The sequence below is a fragment of the Diprion similis genome, chromosome 3 (genome assembly GCF_021155765.1).
Source record: "Diprion similis isolate iyDipSimi1 chromosome 3, iyDipSimi1.1, whole genome shotgun sequence".
Classification (NCBI taxonomy): domain Eukaryota; kingdom Metazoa; phylum Arthropoda; class Insecta; order Hymenoptera; family Diprionidae; genus Diprion; species Diprion similis.
The window spans coordinates 8,610,906-8,629,868 of NC_060107.1; the positions used below are offsets into that span (position 1 = coordinate 8,610,906).

The following is an 18,963-nucleotide window of genomic DNA, read 5'->3' on the forward strand; positions in this document are numbered from 1 at the left end:
CTCGAGAGGAAAACCGCTCGCTCGCAAGAAGAGGAGGGTTGATGAGGTAGAGAAGGGGGCCTTAAAGCTGACATACTGATTTACGTCACCCCACCGCTCCGCGCTGCAAATGCCAGCCTCATCCTCACTCGCCTTACTCTCATCCCGAGGAAGATCCGAAACCAAAAATTTTTCGACCTTCTTATACTCCGGCTGTTTCAAGCAACTTGGATCAAAAGCTCGCCACAAGAGGCTTTGCAGACACCATTAATCAGGGCATCCGTACTTTCCTTCAAGAGGACTTTTCTTCCTCTAGACACCTAAGCAGATTTATATACCTTGTATACAGTACGTCCTTGTTTTATGACTAGTTTTTGGTAGGAATTATTGTTTGATAAAGAATAATAATTATGCAACTGCACCCTGTGCAGATTTTAGATATTACAACAGAATATTTCGTGGAAATGATTAGAAAGTGGAGTCGTGAATAGGACTGAAGTTTATCTATCTTAATTCAATAGCCATTCAACCGGAAGTAAGCGTTTCGAAAGTTACGGACTTTTTACGCCAAAGTCGAGCTAGCCGATGAGCAGACTGCAAAATCCTTCCTGGACTTCAATTCACGTGGTTCTTCTTCCGATGAAAAACGAAGTCAAGCGCATCTAATGGAATTTAAAAAAAGTGCATTAATGCATTCGGTACATCCGATAATAATCCGTCTATCTTTTTATAATTTCCACCAGACACCAACTTGGCTTTTCATCCGATAAAGAACCACGTGGATCAGTTCAATCCATGCCTCGAAAAAAATTCACACGTTTCAAAAAGACACGTTAACGTGCTTCAGCTGGTGCTCTTAGGGCTCAGTGACTATCAGTTTGAAGGTTGTATTCCGGAATCGAAACTGAACGATGCCAGTCGACAATCCTCGTCTATCCACATCCTACAAACACACACACACACACACACACGCACGTAAACATGAAGGTAACAATGCGCTGCATGGGGAATTGCGTTTCCATACTCCAACCTGAAGGCAGCCTACGTGTCAGATCGGACTGATGCCGTCTATAATACGAGCCGAACAGTGCACAAGTGCAATGTACTTCACAAAGTCCTAGACCTGGTCGGTATTCATCTCACAAATCCACTGGGGAATCGGAGGCATCATAGTCTCGTCGATTTGACGAAGCGTGTGGATGCGAATTGACAGACAATATTCGCAATTCAGATCAATCGTCAAACCGAGATATTCTTATCCCCATTTAGCAATCCCATTACCTGTTTTCGGGCATCGCTGAGAATGAATCTACGCGTTATTTCATGTCTCAACCTTACGTCTAACTTGTTTTCGATTTGAAATAAAATGCAAGTTAAATTCTGTACGAATTATGTGACAATGACTGGCGATGCAGATATGACGTGAGAAAATGGGATGCATTGTCACATAATTCGTATAGATAATTGAACTCGCATTTTTTTTTTCTAACCGGAAACAAGTTAGCCGGAAGTCTAAGTCATTTATGCATTTTACTGTACATACAGAGTGAATTGCTAACGACTGAATGGCTTAATGCGCATGCGCTAAAACTCGATAGCAAGAGCAATTATCTCGTCATGGTTACCAACATTCATAGATCCATATGACAGGTCAGCGTAATATATGTAACCTGAAAAATGTTGGTCATCCTGACAAAACAACTGCTCGTACTCTCGAGATTTCGCGCATGCGCATTGAACACTTCAGTCTTTAGCAATTCACTCTGTATATGTGCCTGTTGTCATACTCTCTCAGTCGGTACTGGTTCTAAGGGAATCGCTTGTCGGCCATTGCGCAGGACAGTCAACAGATTATGTGGCTTGTTGATTGTCCGTTATCTGGACAGACAGACGCGCACACGTGGTCCAGCCCTATGGATAGAAGGATAGACCAGGCATTCACAATCGGACACTGCAGAGCTGGTATCAGCTCTCCATGCGCCATGACAGACGATCGACGACAGTATTGGGACTAATTTGACGCTTTCCAGTCGCGCTTTGAACCACGATTCACCTACCGTGACTTATCGAGCTTAATATTCTGTTGCGCGATGCACGCTTTCGTGGTTGAAACGTTACACTCTTCTTCCCCCCTTTGTGTCACACTTTTTATACTTTTTAGTTCGTTGGCCAGCACCGTTCGAAACAAGTCGCTTCGCGCTTTAAAGCCATAGTGGAAAGCTCTTTGGACCTTAGAATCGGGCCGTGTCAACATCCCCTGCACGATTAAGACAAAAAACGAGTCAAATATTTGACCAAAGACTGTGACCACCTTTTCGACGTAGACAGCCTATCTTTAAAGATCCACTAGCCAGACCCATCAAACTCCACTCTGATTTATCTCGTTCTTTCTCACTCTCGATCTCCATCTCTATCCGATTCTCAGGATCGCCGAACTACCGGAACACCATCGTTTAGGGTGTCAGACCCGATCACACCGCGCGACGAATTTACGGACTTGAACACACTCGAGGGAAAGACCCAGACGATACGTCCAAGAGTCAGACCCCGTAAATCTGTGGGGAAGACGCGCACTGCAGCAGCGCTGCTGCACGCCTCATGCAGATGGAAAACTCGCGCCCCTTAAACAAGGGAAGATATTCGCGACTGGAGAATGAAAATAAATTGGTATATAACGCATAAAAAAGGGGCAGGTGTTCTTTTCCCGAGGAGGGTAAATTTATGTTTACGAATTCGCGACCGCTTTGTAACGGAAGACGTGGAAAAAATAACAGTCAAGACGGCACCTGAACCCCCTGAATTCGTACTCATGCGAATTTCATCCTACGCTTTAGACTATTCGACGGGAATTGGAGCAAAAGTTGCAGTGCGATGAAATCGTAGTATGGATGATGAAATTTAGGTACATTCTGCACGAAATGAAAGGGTGGGGGAAAGTGAATTGAGAAATATTCTTGGTTGACCCGTATGTATATACTAGGGTGGGGCAAAAAAACCGACTATTTTTTTTTTGTTGAGTCTTGTGTGACAAATTGTTAGTTTTTGATGTTTTAAGAGTCCACTCCAAAGGACAGTTCAAAAAAAAATTTTCAAGAGATCGCTCCACATTTTTTAAAACGTCAGAAATCGTCAAATATCGATTTAAAAAAAAAAAAAAAAAAAAATTTCTCGTTCCGGTATAATTTTATAGACAAAAAAAAAAAAAAATTTCCGAAAGTTTCAGTTAAAAATTTGAATTTTGAAAGGTCGCTCATAATTTTTTTTCAATTTTTCGGTGCAGTTCTTTAGATTTTTTCGAGCGACCTTTTAATATTCATATTAAAATTTCATAAATTTTTTTTCTATTATTTAGTAAGAAAGAATCGATAACAATACACCACGACATGAATTAAAAATCAAACAAAATACTGAAAATATAATTTTTTTAATTTAATTTTTTGACGATTTTTGACATTTCAAAAAAAAATTTGGAGCGACCTTTTAATTTTTTTTTTTGAGCTGTCCTTTTGGAGTGGGCTCTTAAAACATCGAAAACTAACATTTTGTTACACGAGACTCAAAAGAAAAAAATAGTTCGTTTTTTTGCGCCACTCTAGTATATACGTATAGGCATCCATATACATCCGGCGAATATAATATCAGCTAAATTTGCACATCTGACTGCATATTATTATATCCGTATCCTGCATGTTGAAATAAATAAAGCTGCATGGCTGAACGTCGAGCGGCTGACGACGGAGTTGAGAGAGTGTAACTCGAGTCGTCCACACTGCATGGTTTCATTTGGAGTTTGTGAAGCGGTGAGATTAAAAATTAATCTCCGACGGACGTATTTTCATTAAAATTATTATTCAACCTCTGCATAATGCATTGCATATATTACAGTAACCCAGAAAACAACTCGCTTGTTTTCCCGTTTTTTACGAACCCATCATTGCTTGCGGATATTTATTTTATTTATGACACTACCGTCGAGATTGAATTTCGATAGGTTAGTCTAACTGCAATGCATTATCAGGATAAATCTTTATTTCGCAAATATGTGATCCACTGTGAAAAGGGTAAATTGTGCAAATTAAAAATCTTCCGGATCATTTCAGCGACGTAAAACGATGATTTTGTTTTAACGGCTCGTTACGTTTGCACTGAAATTGAATTGAATATCACAAATTAACTTTTCAAAAGTTCACTCAATAGACAAATTGCGTATTACAGTGTAAAATCGAGAACTCAATGATGAAAAAACTGGGAAATTTCCTGCACCGCGAAAAATTTGAATCCAGTGATCCATGCGTGGCAGCATTTTAGGGCTGATCGTCAATCGACACTGATTTAATCAGAGCCTAGATCGACTCGTGGAAAAATTAAGCCTGCGAGGTGTTTGCAGGTGTCGATAGTATAAATGGTGGGTCAGAACGTTGAATATGGACGGGGGTCGTACATCATATTTTGACAAGCCCACCGTTCCGTTCAGCTGATGCTGGTTAATTACACTCGGCTCGTCCGGATAGGGCGGAAAAATTTTCACCCACGGTGCGTCGCCCCGTCATTTCGATAAATTTCACCCCCGATTTTCCCTCCAGGTTTCAGCAGGAAGGGCGCAAATGAATCGGCATTGGCGAGTCTCGATTTCGGTGTCGTAAATTTTTCCACATTTATGTGTGTGGGCGTATTCTTTTTCTCTTTTTAATTCATTTTTTGAATACATTTTTCATTTGAAAAAGTGTACATAAAGACCACGACGATGAAAAAAGTCGTCGCGGTTGTGCCGCGAAAAAATAAGAGGGACAAAAATAATAATTAGGCCTGCCACGAACTGGTATTGCAGAAACGATTTATTTCCACGGTGACGACGAGATTTACAATAACTTGAGTAAAACCACTGGGCATCCATGCTTGCCGGTGATTTATCACGCTTACATGGAGTTTTTTCTGCTTTTTTTTTTTCTTTTCTCTTCTTACACTTCACGCCGTAGTGTATCGGTTTTTAATGAAAAACAAGCTGAGAGAATTTTGAAAAATTTACGGTTCGTGTCGTAGGTAATGATAGTACAAATAATATTACAGCAATAGTAATCCACTCGTGTGAAGGATGAAAAAAATGTGATTAATTTTTTTTTCATTCGACAGGAAAAAAAAAAAATGACGGATTAAAAATTTCAAACGCGAGATTATTCAAAACTTGTGACTTTTGAAACTTTTGTTTTATTGCAAATAACAAGAAACGCGTTTTTTTTTTCTTTACCAATTTTCCAAAATATCGTTGAAAAATTTCTGTATTATAATCACTCACTTTTCGAATTTTCATTCTATACTCGTATGTCTGTATGTGTTATTTATTACGGCGAGTTAAAACGAAGCCTACGGAACCGTCCCTTAATTCGACGAATCAAGTGGGTGATCAACGGCGCCTGCCAATTTGCATCGTGCATAAAAAAAGAAAAAAAAATAAAAATAAAAATAAAATAAAATGACACGGCTGACGAGCCGCTGCTGGGCAACCGATCGTCAAAGGGTTGGAAAAAAGGACCCTTGATCCAATTTAGTGTAGTCCCTGATTTACTTACTTCATGTACACGTGTAATATATGCTAGCACTTCTAATTTTCATGTGAATAAATCTCGTCATGCTAATAATAATAATTATCGTCACTAGCACTTCGTCCTCATCATTATCATCATCATCATCATCATCATCGTGAATGCATGCGTGGTTTTTACTAGGGTTGAATCACGTTGTTTACAGGATTTCATATTATAGATGGATATAACGTCTGTCAATTCCATCAGAATTGTTGCTTGAATCGATTTTTCCATCAAGGACGTGGGTAGGTATACCGATCAGAGAAAGCGTTCGTAAATCGGAGTCATAAATTTTATGTAGGTACATACGCGGAATTATTTATTTTCTTACGAAGAAATTTTTATTCACCCGCCTCGCGAATAAGAGAAGAAGATAAAAAAATGTGTTTTTTAATGGTCGTTGCAGGTCATGGATAAGGTATCGTTTATGATCCTAGGTAGAAATCTAGTTTCGATTTGAAATGAAACAGAGAAAAAAAACAAAAAGCAAATAATATTTTCAATAGGTAATTCATATTAATTCATTTAACTTGAAACGCAACTTAATGCAAATTATTACTAAACAATTTTTCGCAGTGTTAGCGAAAGATAATTTAAGTTGCACCTGTTGATATTTCTTTCTTTTTTTTTCTGCTACACGTAGCTTGCAAATCGTTTGATACAGCTGGTGAACCTTGAGAAAATATTATGCGTATGCATGTGTATAAAATACTCGGTATTCAAGCTGTTTTTCTTGGCAAATTCACAAACTTTTTTTCACGAGCATCCACCACGGTAGAAACTGAAAAATAAAGTCGTACCAACTCTGAGGTCTGCCTTCAGTGCGGCTCAAGTGGCCATCAGTCTCCTGCTGCGTTTTTACTCTTTGCTTCTCTGTATCCTTTTGCTTTTTGCTCCCCTTCAAGTTAAGACTAACTCGATTGTCTTCGTTCAAACTTATCTTATATCTTTCGACCACGGATGCATCAAGCGTTGACTAGGGAGGCGGAATTCATAAACGAATATGAAATAGAATGAAACTCGCGTTTATTGAGATGAATTTTGTGTGCAAAAAAAAAAATCACGGTAAAATTATAGTGTATCGAAAATAATTTGCAAAATGTCTCGCGTAATTGATATGTAATTAATACGTTTTAAATTGAACCGAAAGAGATGTTGTAACGTATGACCTGCATGTATGGTGCATATCATCCGCTTCTAAATGCCGTATATATATATAAAAAATTCTTATCCTCCTTCCAAATTCTTTGCGAATACTTCCGCATGACTTGCGCCGGTATGACGTTATATTTGCACATACACGCGATATCGCATGACTTTCTTATTACGTGTGTTTTGTCACGTAATGAATGTTTTCGTATAAATTTTTGGACCACTTATTTCCACGCATTTGAATGATTTTACAAGTCATTATATACATATATATCGGCGTTATATCGCATTAAAGGAAATTTGCAAAAATAATTCGCAATACTAAAGTTAAATGTGTGTGTGCGTATATATAGTATCACATATATAAAACAAAAAAGTTTCATTATGAAACACAAGTCGGTTTTATTTTTTCAGACTTTTAGCGAGGGGCGGGAGGGGGGGAAAGGGTAAAAATTGTGCCGAAAAATTGAGGGCATAATTCGTCGAATTCATTCGGACGTAAAACAGCGTGGAATTGAAGCGGTAATTAGAACAAATCTGCATGCGACGCCTTTCGGAACGGGCGGCTGGTCCGTGAGCTTTACAATACCATAATAAGCGGTCCATTATGCAGCGTCTACGTTTCCCCGGTTCTCGCGAAAACACGCGACAAGAAGAAAATTGGATAAATAGGAAAAAACGACCTTACTTACTAACACTTGTCCGTACCACGATTTTACGTTAAATGATTTTATTGTTGACGCGTGTGTAACCCCATGTAAAATAGAAATTCGATAAGGAGAGTGAAACTTTCAAACCTTGTGTTTTTACAGTGAATAATAATATTCGTTTACACTTATCTATGTAAAGAAATTATTACAATATAAACTTAAATATCTTCTTTTTATATCTACAATGAGTATAAATTTTGTCAAGAAACAATTAATTACAAATTTCGTCAAGTAAGTAAATCAATTCGTGTCTCTCACTCTCCCTCTCTTTATTTCTTTCTCTCTCTCTAAAAAAAAAACAATCTAAAACAAATTGAAACACAGTGTTAAAAGTACCTATATACGTATATAATCTTAAATTTATGCGTGCACACTGTATGTATACATAGGTACGTATACGTATATATGTATAAAACGAGGAAATTTGTATTTTCTCCAATTTTGTAAGATGAAGAACTAAGTACCTTATCTTAGAAACTTGTTAAACTTGGGAGAAAACTGCGAGTGCGGAGGAGGCTTCTGCGAAGATTTAGGTGAACACTGGGGTGGCAACGCGTGTACAAATCCCCCGTCTATATATATGCTTGTGCGTGTGTGGGTGTATGTATGTGTGTATTCGAATGCGAGTGTGTGCACCACCTCGACTGGTAATTAATTCAATTACGTCCCATTAGGTATAATTTACTCTGTTAAGTCCCTGTGCAGGAATTTCTTAACTTTCCTGCAATCTTTGTCAAGCATTTCTAATGTGTCTATACATACAGTACAATGTATCAAGGGATTGTTGAAAGTTGTTTAAATGTTATTTATTGGCTTTTTACAGACATTTTCGACGATTTAAAGTGTCCAGAGAAATGATTAAAATGGGGGAAAAAAAATAAATAAAATAATAGTAAATAAAAGCAAACAAATTGAGGGAATAAATAATCACGAACAGTCAATCAGCACGATACTCGTCGGGGAAAAACGTACCTATTTTCTGTTTCACTGTCCGTCATCGGTTTCACTGTGTTGCTTTATTCTTCGTTTTCGTTACGGTTTTGTTGAAAACAATTGTGTTGTTGCTAGATAGAGAATTGATGTGACAGGTGTGGCGGGCGAGTGTCTGGTCTTCGTACCCGTGCATGGGGACGTCGATTGACATTTTATACTTCGATACGTATGCAAATAGACGAAAGGAATTGCTTACCCGATATTATAAATGACGAAACTGACAAGTTATGATCAAAGACTGGAAATGAAATAAAAAAAATTGAAATGGAAAAAATTGTTTCCATCTCCAGTTTTAATTACTGCAGGATTTCATCGATATCGAAGAGTCTATATGTGTGTACGTTGAAAGAATAAAATGACACAATTTATATCGTATCATTTTAATTTAAGGGGCGAAGTTGAAATTCCGAATTTGAAAAGTTCCCGATAAAGCACCAAATTTCGATTTTTTTTTTCTTGTGGCAAAATTTGAAGTAAAAAAATCAAACTTTGACGAATGATCAAAGTTTCTAATGGCTTGAAACTCGACACTCAAAGTTCCGAAAGCTACTCGAGTAGGTGAACTACACTGTTTGAGTATATTTTAATTTTCGGAATTTTACTCTATCGAAAATTTATTTTTCGCAACTTTGAGCCGTCGCGTCGACTTTCCGACCGTTTGAAACTTTGTTGTTTCGCAAAAGTTTGATTTCTTTACTCCAACTTTAGAAAGTTTAAAATTCTGAACTTCAGCCCCCAATTCACCTTCAGTGACCTCCGATCTCGTTGAGAACCGGTTGCATTTTTCATAAATAATATGAACTTATGAAAGACACAAAAGCGCGACGGGAAATCGGTAAATCTTTTGTCAAGAAAATTACAAACGACTTAGGTACAACGGAGTGGCGTTGACTGGAAAACCGCCTTGTGTATGTACAATTGGGCCGAGCTGCAAATTTCACACACCGAAACCTGAAGGGCGAAGGACTCGATTGTTATTTTGTTAAAGTTAATCAGGACTGTCGTCTCTCGCTCGGTCCCGACAATAGACACGATCAACCGACAATATCGTATACGTATATACACAAACTGAGCTTTTCTTAATTAGATTTTACATCCGACCCTTTCAAATCTGCGACAAAGGATGCGTTGAACCTTTTATACACATAATTTCGGAGCCAACCATTCGTGTCATATTATAAGCACAATCGAGTTCCACGCAGATCTTTGAATACGTCATTCAATAATTATAGAAGCACGCTTTTCATCGAGATTATAATACGCATCATCATCCTGAGAAAAAAATCGATTTTTTATCATCGCCGAAAAGATTTTTACAATTTAAATGCACAGTTTTAAATATTATACGAATAAATATTTAGTTTGATTATAATTGTTAGTACTTAAAGATTTTCTCGTTTTTGCTGTAACATTAAATATGGCGGCTTAGTTTACAACTTTTCTTATTTTCTTTATTTTATTTCTGTAGTCAAATAAGGCTTCTATATCAATTTATTGTTAATTATTTTAACAGACAATAGAGAATATATTTCAGTTTAAAAACTGGCTACATCATTTTTCAAGTTGAAAAGTAAAGAAAGTTGAATACTTTACAATGACTTGAATTGTAAATTTCTTTCGTTCTTCCCGAAATATTTTTGTATCTTAAAAAATGTCCACCACGACGTTATTCTCATTATTATTACACGCCGTTTCGTTCTGAGATATTTTTCTCGTGACACGAATTGTCGTCTCGCTCGTCAAACGTATTGTGATTATGACAACGAGAAAAGTAAAGATGACGTTTCTGTTGTGCGAATGTTGTTCATTGAAATGAAATTTACAATATTTGAAATAATGAAGCGGTATACACAGCTGGTGTTTTTATCTCCCAAGCAGTTTCGAATAATTCATATTTATTATCGTATACAATTTCGTGAGGAAATATTGTCCGAAGTTCTTAATCGTTTTATTATAATTCATTAAATTTGGAAAGTAACTGTAAGAAAAATATCGCACAAAGAATTATTCATGAAATTTTCAACTTTCACGGGAAACGGTCGGGAGTCGGGCGGGGGGGGGGGGGGGGCAAAACCGGGTACTTGAGGAAATCCTTAGTTTTCGAGGAGTCAGATAAGCTAAATCTTCTTTTTTTTTTAATTATAACCAAAGAAGATAAAAACGATTTTCAAATGTCAGGTGAAAGAAATAAAAATGTTTGAAAAGATTTGAAAATTTAAACATAACTCAATATTGTTTGTAGAAGTCATTTTTGACTATTTAAAAAACATTTTGAGAAACGAAAATTCTTTATAAAATTTTAAGGGTACTTCATTTTGCCCGCCCTTCTCTGTATCAACGTCAATGCCGAAGGTGATTGAAAAGAGAAGTTAAAAACCGAGGAATAACAAATCACGGGGAATGAACATTTTGAATGATTAAAATTCGGGATTTTTAAAAAAGCTTTCTCACGAATATCACATACCTGTAAGTAAATTCACTTTCGTATGAACAAATATAATTCCCCTGTATTTGCTCATGGCAGATACCTTAATATATACATACATACATTTATACATATATGTATATACGTACTATGAATGGATATAAACGTGGTTGCGAAAGACGCTCCAACTCTAATTCCTGAAGTGAGTTGCAAATGTTTACCCAATCCTCGCGCGAGTTTCGAAAAACATTGAGAACCGCTTTACAGGTATGTATGTATGTAAGGTTTACTCACGTTTACTCGGAAACCCAATCGAACCCCAATCCAAGAGATTGCTAAAGATTCGAGGATCTTTCGCCCCGCGAATACAGTCGCTACCCTTTGAATGTATCGGCCCCGCATGGTGTTTGCCTCTATAATTTAATATTCCCGACAGTTGCGTGCGGATCGTATATTTCTCCTTGACTGGCACGCACTATACATATATAGAAAATAGTTTGCCGATTTTTAACCACGGAGAAAGATATTTTTTAACCCTACGTATTCGTTTAACCAGCAGTTTTCTTGTCCGGATTCATCGATCCATCGATCCATTAAATTGGCCCAAATAATTGGAGCGGAATTTTTAGCGAACGTGTTTCATGAAACTGACTGATTTCATTCGACACCGTCAAGTGTTTAAAAGGCAAAAAATTGAGTGGGGGTCAAAACTTGAAAGAGTCGATATTTCGAATGGCCGATATATCGAAATTTCAAACATGCGAAAATAAAATAACGAAAGATGAATTGTTCGAAGTCTTGATTATTTAAATTGTCGCTGATCAGAACGACGACTACTAACCAGTTACTCAAGATTTCGAACAATTCATCTTTCGTTATTTTATTTTTCGCATGTTTGAAATTTCGATGAATCAGCCATTCGAAATATTGACCCTTCCAAATTTTTACCTTCACCAAAAAAAAATTTCAGACCAATTGTCAACTTGTATACCTACCTAATTATCATTCAAATGGGGGTAAAATGACGCGATATTTAATAAGAAAAACAAAACAAAAAAAAAAAAAAGCGTTAATAAAAATGAATGGCATAATTTTTTTTTTAAGGCAAAAAAAATTTTCTGAAAATTTTCGCTGACACTTATAAGAACGATAATATTATGCTGATATGCAAAGAGGAAGCATTTCGCATGTACGCCGGAGGGTCTAATTACACGCTTGAGTAACACGCCTTATATATATATATATATATATATTTATATATACATATGTATACACACACACACGACACCTACATATACATATACTTATATTTATATACAATGCCGTGAAAATTATGCAAGTTGTTTTATCTCGAGCGGTGATCCGAGGGCGTTTTCTCTCCCAAGTTTTCGGGTTAAGTTGAGTTTCTCTCTGTCATTTCTTATACATTTATAAGAATATATGTTATACAGCTGCTGCACGTAGTTGTGTTACGGTGCAGGCGAGAAGCGTTCTGCCTTCTCAACAGACAAACAATGGACGCATAGATAAGATTCACTACGTTTCGCGCAATGAGTACTCTTGCCCGTCTTCATTCTCGTTATCTCTACTTCTATGTTGAGGCTTATATTGTGTTCTTCTGCACATCCACGAGTCTAATGGCATAACATCGTAGACACCGAAAATACGGTTTCAGTGGCAAAAAGGCGGATAATTTGTTTTTTATTTTTTAAACGCTTTCACCTCCACGTTTTTCGTTTTATATTGAATTATACAAATTTTTTTTTGTACGAATAATTTTTTTTCTCTTTTGTTTTCTAAACTCGTGTGTGCGTATAGGTGAAATTTTGCAATCGGTTTTGGATAGGACAAGGAGTAGGAAGGAACTTTCCTACTCGGAGTTTATACATAAATTGTTGAATTTTATTTTTCTTAAATAACATTGCATTGTAATCCGGTTCTGAGCTATGTTTAGAGTTTCAAGTTTCCAGTTCATCGGGAAGTTGGTTTAAAATCGATTGCAAAACTTGTCTACCAAACAGACAAACAAACTTAGAGTCTTAATAATAAAATAAAAATTGACTGACGAAGATTTCAAAGCGTTTTCAAACCGCTTGCCGAAACAAAACTCTGGACGAAGTAGAAATTTGAAATTCCATATTCGTGCGGTTATAAGGGTTGTTCTTCAGGGGTGAGAAGAGGAGCTGGTTAGGATGTGAAATCGGGCCAGCGTGTAAACTTCCGTATACATACTAGCTGGCTGCCTCTGCCGCCTCTTTGCCTAAATTTTTAACCGTTCTCATCTCGTCCGCAGCCTATACACGAGTAACCTCCATGTTACGTGAACACCTATACACATACCTGTGTATAGTGTATACCTATAGTCAAAGCTGTCCAAAAATGGAACTTGCGAAAATACTTGAGCGGCAGCAGCAGCAGAAGCAGCAGCTTCATCGTCTCTTTTTCTTCTCATTTGTTATTCATAGGCGGATCATATTCCCGTATACCCACCTCATCGAACTTTTCAACCTATTCTCAAAGTTGCGCCTCTTTCTCTCTCTTTCTCTCTCTATCTCTCTTTCTTTCCTCGCTCAGTTTTTATCTTAAACACGGTAAATAAACTTGCGGATCCCGATTTATACCGCGGATGATTTTCACCACCTGCAGGATGTCGTGTCTTAACCCTTAGAGAACCGGTATACGTCATTTGGTTTAAGGTCGTTGAACTTCCAACATTTGACTTTAATTTGGTCCAATGTTCTGGACTTTGAATCACTTTTATATAAAAAAAAAATCTTTCCAAATTCCTCAGCCATTCATTAATTACGTAAGGGTAAAAATCTACACATCACCTTATCTCGATAGAAGGGGAAGAGGATGAAACTCATTCTTACTTAATATTTTACAAGTCGGCATGTGCATAATAGACATTTTCCATTGAGACAAAATATCCGTTCAGCAATGTCTCGGGAAACAAAAATCGCACAGAAAATTAAAGGGCAGTTTCAAAAACTACAAAAAATTCCTATTTAAACATTCCACAAACTATATGATGTATTTTGTCATTTTTTATATACAATTTCAATTACATATTGTTATTGTAAAAATTTTAATTTCACAACAAGTTTTTATAATCGTAAATGTGTTCATATTTACACACTTTGAAGTTTATGAATGAAAACTATAGGTAAAATCTTACGTAAGAAGGGGGGAGAGGTTAAAAATGGCTAAATCGTCCTCACATAATTAACGAATGGCCCCTTAAAGATAAAGGCATACGTATATCGTAATAAAGGAAAGTAGGTATCGCAGTCAGGCAAGTGATCCAGGATCCAGGTAAGCACGTGCATTCGGATCGATGATCTTCTTCCTTTGCTTAATCTCATACGTGATCTTACAGGTATATTATGGCCGGGCAGATAGACTGACGTGAAACTAATTTTAGTTCAACGTACATACGAGGCAGGTATATATATATATGTAGGTATGTTCGAGAACTCAATCCGGCTTTCGGAGGAGAGTAGAGAGGATCAGATTTGCTCGCTGAGCTTGTGAAGTCAATTCGCAACTTGCGGCGGGGGAGGGTAGAAAAGGGGGGCGTCGGATCTCCAGATGCGACGAAGACGGGGGTCGCTAGGCTAATCAGACAATTCCCTAATCAGACTAACTTCATTTGCCCACCTGCTCTCCCCCCCCCCCCCCCCCTTCGCTCTCTCTCTATCTCTCTCCTCTAAGGTTCTTAGTGATCTTTCACGTCATCAACACATCCGGTCGTGTTTCACACCAAGTTCTTCCTTTCTACTTTACTTCAATTTTATGCTTATGGGTATGCGTGTAGTATATTCAACACTGACCCTAACAGTCGGTGGGATCGAGGGTCTGATCGAATGCAGATGTGTCCGCAGCTCTGAGGGAATCAACCGCAGATGATGAAGTGGGGTGATGAGGGGTGGGGTTGAAATTCTGGATTTGAAAAATTCCGAACAGTTCAGATTTTTGATTTATTTTTTTTTTTTGTAGTATTTTAACTTTCGGAATTTTACTCCATCTTAACTTGAATTTTCGAAATCTTGCATTTCGGAACTTTGAGCCGAGGCTTTCCGAACGTTCGAAACTTTGTTGTTTCGTTAAAGTTTGATTTCTTTACTACAAGTTTACCCACCAAATAATTCGGAATTAGGCGCTTTCGGAACTTTTCAAATTCAGAACTTCAACCCCGTTTCAATGATGAGAGAAAATTATGCGGATGAAACACAACAAATTCCACCTTTTGCTCCAATTCAACTCCCTATTTTTCTTTTTTCTCTTTCAAGCTTCATTTTTTCGCCTATAGTAGTTATATGATGCTATTAAACCTGCTGCTAATTTAAAATTTTCTCATCTCTCGTGTACAAAAAAACGTTATTTCCACCCTCGTCTATAGCTTTTCATCTCTTATGTTTCCTTCTAATTTTCCGCAATGATGATGATGATGACGCCAGCAAATAATTCGGAATTAGGCACTTTTAGAACTTTCAAAATTCAGAACTTCAACCCCGCCCCAATGTTGAGAGAAAATTATTACTATTATTTTTATTATTGTTATTATTATCATTGTAAAAATCATAAATACAAACGAAGAATGTTCACTGTTTAATACCTTTATTACAACGATTACATATACGTATTTATTCCTACGTGAAAAAAAAAAGATCCCTATTTAACGTCAATTCAGAATGCAATTTAAATCGCATTAGCGGCGTTGAAACGCGACTGCTATATGTTATAATTCGCGATTTTCGTGCCTCGCGAACTTAGGAAAGCGCGCAAAGTGTAATATCAAGATTTTGGGGAAGGAGTACCAGCTACTGCGGATTACGGGGGGGGGGGGGGACACTCACCCCTGCATCCTACTGCATGCCGTAAACTCAGCTGGGGATTAAATTCATAAGCCCGATTCTAATCCCAAAATTATGCAGAGGATGTGCAGATGTGCACGACGTGACTCGGGGTCCGCATGCATTTGCTAAACAGTCGTGCGAATTATTAGCGCCTGCAGGAGGTCGTCTATGCTTGTATACATATACATATATGTATATGCATATATAAGAGCACAGCTTATACGCGCCTCTATCACGTTTCTATATGGGGAATTCCATGCGAACTGGCCCAGCCGATTCTGACCCTGAAAATTTTTGATTTTGTTCAAACTTTTTCTTGCAATTTTCTCAGATTTTTTATTCAATCGGTTAATTGTTTATAAATATTGAGAGTGATTTTGAAAAGGACTTTCTTTCAAATGCTCGGAAACTGTAGTTTCTTTTCCAAACATTTCAAGACCGGCCCACGATGGGCCGATTTTTTGTCTATTTCTTTTTTTTCTAATACTTATAATTTTTTAAACCTACTAAAAAATTTCTTAAACCGTTTGAAAAGAATATTTCTGGACCGATTTCATTATGAAGTCGATTAGGAAAAGTTGAATGTACCAAAAAATGGACAAAAATCGATCCATAATCGAACCGGTCTAGAAATGTTCTGAGTGAAAAATAAAAGTTTAAAGAATTTTTTTGTCAATTTTAAAAAAGCTCTTATTCAAAATCACTTTAAATATTGATAAATAATTGAGCAGTTGACTAAAAAGTCTGAAAAAATTCCGGGCACTGTTTCACAGTTGGGAAAATATGCAGGAAATGTTTTTAAACAAAATCAGAAATCGTGAGAGTCAGACGTTGATCGGTTCGCATGGAATTCCCCATATATAGACACAAACCGACACATACATTTATATATATATATATACAAACACATGTACATGACGGTTTCCAATTATCTTTGAGATCACTTAGACGCTCTCACCGAGGGATTAGTTGATCCGCGTCTGATTGGGCTGGCACTCGACTAGATGAAAATTTCCACGAACTATCCGACGCGGATGGTTAATTGTTGAAATTTTTGAATCGTCAATTGCAAGTAGATAAATCCATCGGAGATGGTAGTGTAAGCCGATTCTCTTGTATACCTACGCATATACAGGTATACATTGTATCCGTCAGAGCTCAAGATTTCGTCGTTTCCAAACGAGGTTCAGGAGGATCCTGGAGCAATATATGTATTACACCGAGTAGGTATAACGTGGAAATTCACTTTAGTCCGCAGCTAAATCGTCCTATATATGTACCTTGGGTCTCGCTGTATGTGTACAATATACATGCAGGCCTGTATCCTCGCTGTAAGCCGCTTTTCTCGATTGTTAGACGATCGCCTGCGTGTCTCTTTCTATGTAATGTGCCTACGTATCTCAGGGGGTTGGGGGTAAAATTTAGAATTTTCGATTGATGGAAGGACCGGAATATCGAATTTAAAAATGTGGAAAATCTGAGTAAAGAAGATTGTAAATATGGAAAGGTCCAAATATAGAACGCCAAAATCGAGATAAGAGTAGGATAAGAGTCTATTTTCGATGTCTGTATTGAGAGGAATTCTGATCATTCTACAGTTCCGTATTCCATTATCTGAACTTTCTATTCTTTTACTTCTCCATACTTTTACTTTCAAAATTATAAAATTCTATGAATCAAGTTTTCGCCTCTTTGAAAATCGGATATTATGTCCTTTCAATATATTGATCTTTCCATATTTTTTCTCCCCACCCTCTCAAAAAAATATGATAATTTACTCGAGTAACACATTTTTATTTACTCGATACAGTAGTACAATAACTTGATCGATTTTAACTACCCTCCTCAAATATTAAGGGGGTGCCTTAGTCGATTTCGACGTTGACGTATATATCTCTAAATATCGAAGTTTACGTATCTGGAACGCGAGAAAGGGCTCAACAGTCTCATTATATACACAATTCTGAACAAAAGCACTTCAACGCATTTTCATTTGACGTAAAAATGACGAAATGTCATGGATTCTTAAAACGTTTTGCCTCCTTCGCTGACCCAAAAGGAATGATCCAAGTCCCATGTGTCTCCACTTCAAAAACCCCAGGCCTCTACGTGGCACAATCCACTCGTCATCTATGCACCACTTACCATTATCGAGGGGGAGGTTTTTCTCAGAACGCACTCATTAGGCACAATCTCTTCTGCAACCACACAGTCCGATCTGCGATCCCTTGGCAACTCGCACTTGAGGTTGTATAAACATTGGCCGGGGATCGAGAGCGTTGTCTGGACCCAGTTCAGTTTGAAAATCTCAAACTCCATTTCAACGCGATATATATATGGATTAAGGATAAAGCAGTACGCGATCCTGTCCATGGGAATGTGGCTCGACCATTTGTTGGTAAAATTGAACAATCCCAAATGGCAGTACATCTGCGTAATAGCAACAACAACAACAACAATAATAATAATATCGAAAATTTTGGCAAACATGCGAACGTATAAAAGTATTTTCTTTTTTTGTTTGGCATGTTATACATGCACCGATACTGCACACCCGGGTTTAATATACCCATGGAAATAATAATGATGAGTAAAAAAACAAAATCACTAAACTTGTGTGTACAGTAGACAAGCTTGTTCTTTTTACCGGGTATTTTGTATATTTTCTTTACCACCACCGCCTCAGCCGTTTGTTTAGCCTCCCTTTCGCTCGGCCCTCCTTCTAACACGTATACATATATATATATGTATATATATAATAATAAATATAGACGCAACATGCAGAAGATAAGGTGAAATTTTCAAGCCAGCGATTTACCCACAAGATACATATATATCGTGAAAAAGGAAACTTGAAAACCCTTTCGCGGTAAAGGCGATGATCTCCGATAATGGACCGTACATGCATACCAACACACAGGGCAAATCACGGCTCTTCCCCGTTCCCAAGTCGACCGGGATAGATAGAATTTAGTATCCAGAAGGGTGCGACCTTCGTCCCCCGGCCCTTGTAGGTATGATTTCATTAGGGCCCAACAGAGCTCGGGCTCGTACGGTGAGGTTTCCACCTCCGAAGAAGAAAGGCCTCCACCTTCCCCTCCGCCCCTTCATCCCTTGCCAACCCCCCCCTCATCCAAGATCGGATAATTCGCTAAGATTTACCGTCGCGTCGTGCCGCTGTGGTTAGTATGCAGGCCCATATGCCATCTCCGCCGTATCATCCGGCGCTATCGGGGCGAGGTAACCCCCGCCAACCCCCCAGG

The 18,963-nt window shown here is 37.7% G+C and overlaps 1 protein-coding gene across 1 annotated transcript in view; it reads left to right on the forward strand.

The window, feature by feature from the left end:
* The window catches only part of LOC124404387 (extracellular serine/threonine protein CG31145), a 44,448-nt gene that overhangs the window by 8,589 nt on the left and 16,896 nt on the right, over nucleotides 1-18,963 (forward strand). The window lies entirely within an intron of this gene.